Below are 6000 nucleotides of genomic sequence, written 5' to 3'. Positions count from 1 at the left end.
ACGCCCAGGGTGCCAGGTCTCCACAGACAGCAACCTTGTGTAGGAGGGCTCTGAGGAGCACAGATTTCTTGATCAGTCCTGTGAACTCTATAATCCTCCTCCAGATTTCTCACTGAGGGATGGACAGGGCAGAGGCCAGCAGCTGGAGGACGCCCTGATCATGGCTGGAGTGAAGCAGTGGACCTGGGGGATTTGGTCAGAGAAAGGGACAGGCAGAAGGTAGGGACAGGGAGTTTGAGAGACAAAGGGAAGAGAAGGGAATGTTTTCTACTGACTTCACCCACATTTCTGTGTGAACAAAAGGAGATTCTTGTCTCCAAGGGTAGGGAAGAGGGCTGGCAAAAAGACAGTGACATTCTCAGTTCAAGTGTCCAGGGTATCTGCCTTGCTCTTGAATACCTAACACAGGAAGCCCATGCTTTCTGTCATAAGTGGAACTGCAGCTCATACCATTTGGTGAAAATTGAAGCAATTATGAAGCCCTCATCATTAAAGCACTGCTACAAGATTATGTGAACATACAGAGAGATACAATAGAAGACAAAGTCCAAAGGTCGACAGACTGCAATACTTATGGGAATATAGACTATCAGAAAAGAAGGTACCCCAAGGTAGACATTCAGACACCTGGGCAATATCTGAAAATGTAAAAAAAAAAATTTAGTCCTTCAAAAGCAACATTAGCATTAGACACAAAGAGATCGTGATGTAAGGTTTAGGGAGAAACCATATGATTTCATGTTGCTGTACCCATGAGATCAAGTCTCATCAAATTATACCCTTTAACTTGAGGCTATTTTTATATGTAACTTATATCTCATTAAAGAGAGTTTCAAAACATAAAATACTAGGAGAAAATGTGGGAAAGTTCCTTTCTAATCCTGAAGTGCATGGGTGATAGGAGTCTGTCTGCCCATGTCTCAAAAATCCAAAATAGTAAGACATTTAAAAAATTACTAATTGCAGAGTAAGAGGACCCTGTGTTCGCCCTGTCCCATGTTTTCAACTACATAACATCCACGTCCAAGTCCATAAACCACACAGCAATCCAAAGAGTGGCAGAACAAACTCTACACCTAAATAGAAAGAAGCCGCATCTGAAAGGTTAGGAAGGTCAGAAAGGTGGAGGGCGGCTGCCTGCAGGGAGGGCAGAGAAAGTGAGCCCTCACACCAGGGAGCTCACACAGGGAAGACTAATCCCCATAACATTTGGCTTTAAAACAGAGAAGGGCCAAATTCGCTTGAATTTAGATCCTGGAGCTTTGGAGGTCAGCTGACCCAGCACTGGGTGATCCAGGAGGGTGAGTGATAGCCAGGTCCCTGCCTGTGTGGAGAAGAGGCAATGTAAACGTGGCAGTTTACGCAATGTGGAGGCAACAGGAGACAGAACTGTTCGTGCTGATTTCTGAGTGCGTTGGGGGACTTCAACAATGAGGGAGGTCACACGCATCATTTTTATCCCGCACCCCCGCAAAACAAGCACAGAGGCACCTACCAGGGGGGTGAGGCTGCACAGACACTTGCTGCCTAACCCATTAGCAGTGGGCCAGTCCCAAGGGTTCACTGGGGGACTCACCCACACCAAGCCTGCTGGTCTCAGTGCTGGTCTCAGAGCAAACTTTGTTAAAACCACACAGGCATCCCGTGTGGCCAGCTGCATGCACAGCTGCCAAAGCATGCTGTGCACATCTGCACTGCACCCAGGTGTGCACCCCCCACCACCCTCATCTGTTTCACCTAGCCACATGCCCCCAGCCACTGATGCACTCCGTGCAGAGCCTCAAGCCCCTGGCTGCCCTGGTCCATGGCCCCCAGCCACCAAAGGACATCAGGAAACCTGGCATAGGACTAGTAGCCCTGTGCAATTTTGCTAACACTCCTGCCCTGCTCCCAAGTTACCCAGCGGGCATATCACCCCACAGCTGGCCTGCCTGGGTCCCACTAATACCACTGAAAGCAAGCACAGCCCACAACAGGCACACAATCAGTGCAGGCACCTACAATGAAAGGAAAAGTAACCCAGACACTACAGCAGGGAGTGAGTGATATCCCTAAGATATTCTCCTGAAGGTCCAGGTCCTGTAAATAGAGACGTGCACTGCTGAGGATTCCAGGACCTCTTATTCATAAATTCATTAGTTTCAAGAGCATAAGGCACAGCTGACTTTCTTAACACAGAGAAACAGAGCCAGAGAGACAGACAAAATAGGGACAAAGAGCTGTTTATCCACAATGAAAGACCTAGTCAAAGCCACAGCCAGAGATCTAAGCCAAAGTGATATAAGTAACATACCTGATACAGAATTTAAAGCAATGATCATAAGGATCCTCATTGGAGTTGCAAAATGAGTAGGAGAGTGAGACCCCTGACATAGAGATAAGGAATAACACAGTAGACAGTGAGGATACAATATAGGAGAAACATGCTCGCTGGAATGAACAGAGGGACGGAAGAAGCAGAGGAACAAACTAGTGACCTCGAAGACTGAGTAATGGAATTAATCACACTGAACCAAACAGAGAGAACAGAATTCTGCAAGATGAGATGAGACTAAGGGAACTCGGTGATTACAGAAAACATAATAATATTAATATTATAGGAGTCCCAGAAGAAAGAGAAAAGGGGGCAGAAAATCAATTGGAGGAAATAATAGCTGAAAACTTCCCTAACTGGGGGAGGGAAACAAACATCCAGATCCAAGAGACTAGAGAACTCCCATTAAAATCAACAAAAGCAGGGGCGCCTGGGTGGCGCAGTCGGTTAGGCGTCCGACTTCAGCCAGGTCACGATCTCGCGGTCCGGGAGTTCGAGCCCCGCGTCAGGCTCTGGGCTGATGGCTCAGAGCCTGGAGCCTGTTTCCGATTCTGTGTCTCCCTCTCTCTGCCCCTCGCCCGTTCATGCTCTGTCTCTCTCTGTCCCAAAAATAAAATAAACGTTAAAAAAAAAAAAAATTTAAAAGGGAGTGGGAGGGGCGCCTGGGTGGCGCAGTCCGTTAGGCGTCCGACTTCAGCCAGGTCACGATCTCGCGGTCCGGGAGTTCGAGCCCCGCGTCCGGCTCTGGGCTGATGGCTCGGAGCCTGGAGCCTGTTTCCGATTCTGTGTCTCCCTCTCTCTGCCCCTCCCCCGTTCATGCTCTGTCTCTCTCTGTCTTAAAAATAAATAAACGTTGGGAAAAAAAATTAAAAAAAAAATCAACAAAAGCAGTCCAACACCCAGACATATAGTAAGCAAACTTGCAAATTACAGTGATAATAAAGAAAAACTCTTAAAACCATCAAGACAAAAGAAGTCCTTAACTTACAAGACAAAAGAAGTCCTTATAAGACCCATAAGGCTAGCAACAGATTTCTGAACAGAAACCTGGCAAGCCAGAAGGGAGTGACAGGACATATTCAAAGTGCTGACTGGAAAAGTCAGCAGCCAAGAATACTCTATCCAGCAAGGCTATCATTCAGAATGGAAGGAGACACAGTTTCCCAAACAAAAACTAAAGGAGTTTGTACCACTATACCAGTCCTTCAAGAAATATTAAGAGGGACTCTGAGTGCAAAGGAGAGACCAAAAGTGACAGTATAGAGGTACAAGACACAAATCAAGTAAAAAATGAATATTTCTGTAAAAAATCAGTTAAGGAACTCAGAAAAAATGGATTTGAAATATAGTAACATTTACCAAAAACCTAGGGAAGAGAAAATAATGAGTCCAAAGGTAAAAGACCATCAACTTAATACAATGTTAAATGCAGAAGAGGTTACATAAAAACCTAACAGTAACCATATACCAAGAAACAGTCGCAAATATGCAAAGAATAAAGAGAAACAAATGAAAATGTATCACTAAAGTAAATCAGCAAAACATGAAAGAAAGACAAGAAAGGATCAGAGAAACTCATGAGAAACCACAACAAAACAGGTAACAAAATGTCGATACATACATACATACATATCAATCATTACTTTGAAGGTAAATGGAATGAATGCTCCAATCTAGAGATGTACGGTGTAAGAATGGATGAAAAAACAAAACAGGTTTATATGCCTACCAGTGACCCATTTTACACCTCAAGAATGATAGTGAGAAGATAGAGAAACAGCACATAAATGAATGTCAAAAGAAAGCTGGAGTAGCAATATTTGCATCAGAAAAAAATACACTTAAAACAAAGTTCATAATAAGAGACAGAGGAGGACACTATATAACAGTAAAGGGTACAATCCAAAAAGAAGATATAACAACTGTAAATATATCCCACAATTAATTGGGATTTATTCCCAAGCTGCAAGGGTGGTTCAATATTCGCAAATCAATCAATGTGATACAATATCTCAACAGGAGAAAGGATAAGAACCATATGATTGGGGCACCTGGGTGGCTCAGTCATTTAACAGTCCGACATCAGCCTCAGGTCTTGACCTCATGATTTGTGAGTTCAAGCCCCGAGTTGGACTCTGTGCTGAAAGCTCAGATCCAAGAGCCTGCTTCGAATTCTGTGTCTCCCTCTCTCTGCCCCTCCCCTGCTCACACTCTCTCTCAAAATTAATAAACGTTAAAGAAAAGAACCATACGGCCATTTCAATACATGCAGAAGAAAGCATTTGACAAAGTACAACATCCATTCATGATTATAACCCCCTCAAGTAGGTTTACAGGGAACATACATTGATGTAATTAAGGTTATCCATGAAAACCCCATAGTTAACATCATCCTTAATGGGGAAAATCTGAGAGCTTTTCCTCTAAGGTCAGGAACAAGACAAGGATGTTTATTCTCACCACTTTTAATACACATAACACTGGAAGTCCAAGCAACAGCAAACAGACAAAAAAAATAGAATAAAACCAAACCAAATAAAATAAAATAAAAATTAAATAAAATCCAAATCTTGAAGAAGTAAAACTTTCACACTTTGTAGATTACATGACACTATATATAGAAACCCTAAAAAGTCCACCCAATAACTGCTAGAACTGATAAATGAATTCAGCAATGTCACAGGATACAAAATCATTGTAAAGAAATCTGTTGCATTTCTAGAACATAATGAAACAGTAGAAAGAGAAATTAAGAAAACAGTCCAATTTACAGTTGCACACCAAATAAGATATCTATGAATAAATCTAACCAAAGTGGTGAGCAACCTATACTCTGAAAACTATAAAACACTGATGAAAGAAATTCAAGATGACACGAAGAAATGGAAGGGTCCATGGACCCATTCCATGCTCATGGGTCAAAAGTACAAATATTGTGAAAATGTCTATACTTTCCAAAGCAATTGACACAATTAATGCCCTCTCCATCAAAACACCAACAGCATTTTTCTCCGAACCACAACAGTCCTAAAATGTGTATGGAACCACAAAAGACCCCAAACTTCGGAGTAAACATTCTTTATGTGAAGTGATAATTATGGATGGTATTATGCCCCTGGATCTTCTGCTCCAAAACACTTTAACTCTGGCCTAAGCATTTGAACAAACGTTAGACATATCCCAACCAAGGATCATTCTACAAAATACATTCTACAAAAGTACCCTCAAAACTTTGCAGATTATGAAAAATATGGGAAATCTAAACATTGTCATGGCCAAGTGGAGCCAAGGGAGACAGGATGACAAAATGTAATGTACCAGCTGGGATGAGTCTGGAACAGACGAGGTTAAAACTGAAGAAATCTGAGTAAAAATATAAACTTTAGTTAATAATACCATATCTCTTTGGGATATTGATTGTGATAATGTACCAACTCATACGACATCAATAGAAAACAGTCTGATGTATGTGGACACTCAGTACTATCTTCCTAATTTTTTTGGTAATTAGAAACCCATTATGAATGAAAAGATTATTAGTAATCATGGTTTTATTTTTTCAACACATAATATTATACAACTAGTTCTAGTATTAGTTACCAGTGATTGATTGACATTTACCTATTCTTATTGTTCTTACTATGTTTAATTTAAATAATAGCATTCATGTTACAGAAAACTGAATG

This window comes from Lynx rufus, unplaced genomic scaffold, assembly GCF_022079265.1.
Source record: "Lynx rufus isolate CCGP_SWC_20201006 ecotype Redwood Valley unplaced genomic scaffold, mLynRuf1.p SCAF_4, whole genome shotgun sequence".
NCBI classification, from domain to species: Eukaryota; Metazoa; Chordata; class Mammalia; order Carnivora; family Felidae; genus Lynx; species Lynx rufus.
The sequence above is the reverse complement of the archived record's forward strand: the minus strand, read 5'-3'. Positions refer to the sequence as shown.